The sequence below is a fragment of the Oryx dammah genome, unplaced genomic scaffold (genome assembly GCF_014754425.2).
Source record: "Oryx dammah isolate SB20612 unplaced genomic scaffold, SCBI_Odam_1.1 HiC_scaffold_4, whole genome shotgun sequence".
NCBI lineage: Eukaryota > Metazoa > Chordata > Mammalia > Artiodactyla > Bovidae > Oryx > Oryx dammah.
Window position 1 is genome coordinate 82,668,052 of NW_024070188.1, and position 938 is coordinate 82,668,989.

The following is a 938-nucleotide window of genomic DNA, read 5'->3' on the forward strand; positions in this document are numbered from 1 at the left end:
CCTGCCCTCAATCGTTCCCAGCCACAGGGTCTTTTCCAAAGAGTCGGTTCTTTGCATCAGGTGGCCAAAATACTGGAGCTTCAGTTATCAGTCCTTCCAGTGAACATTTGGTTGATTCCTTGTAGGATTGACTGGTTTGATCTCCTTATTGTCTAAGGGACTCTTAAGAGACTTCTCCAGCACCACAATTCAAAAGCATCTAAGCATATACTGTACTTTTATTCTTATAAATCACCTCATTCCAGAACACCTCCTTTGGGGATAAACGGTTTTGGTGAAGCTGGATAAGGGGAGCCCAATGCAAATATCTGACTCCTCCAGTAAGTTTAAGAGTCTAACATCCGCCAGACAACACCATGGTTCTGTGATAGACCAGATGGTCGTGTAAGGGAGGGTATCTGAATTAAAATTTGTATCACAGGGTTCTTTAGGGGCTATTCATTGTCTCTTATCTCTTACTCAACTATCCTGTATGATGACGGGGAGGCCGGTGACTTAAATGCAGCGTCTCTGGATCAAAAGGAGCCCCCCACCGTGCCCTGATATAGATAATACCTTAACGTTTCAGACAGTGAGACTGTTGCTAGGCCTGGAATGAAGTGGACTTTGTAGTCTCTTGCAGTGAGGGAGCGGAGAAGGCAATGGTACCCGACTCCAGTACTCTAGCCTGGAAAATCCCATGGATGAAGGAGCCTGGTAGGCTGCAGTCCATGAGGTCACTAAGAGTCGGACACGACTGAGCGACTTTCCTTTCACTTTTCACTTTCATGCACTGGAGAGGGAAACGGCAACCCACTCCAGTGTTCTTGCCTGGAGAATCCCAGGGACGGGGGAGCCTGGGGGGCTGCTGTCTATGGGGTCGCACAGAGTCGGACACGACTGAAGCGACTCAGCAGCAGCAGCAGCAGCAGCAGCAGCAGCAGCAGCAGCAGCAGCAG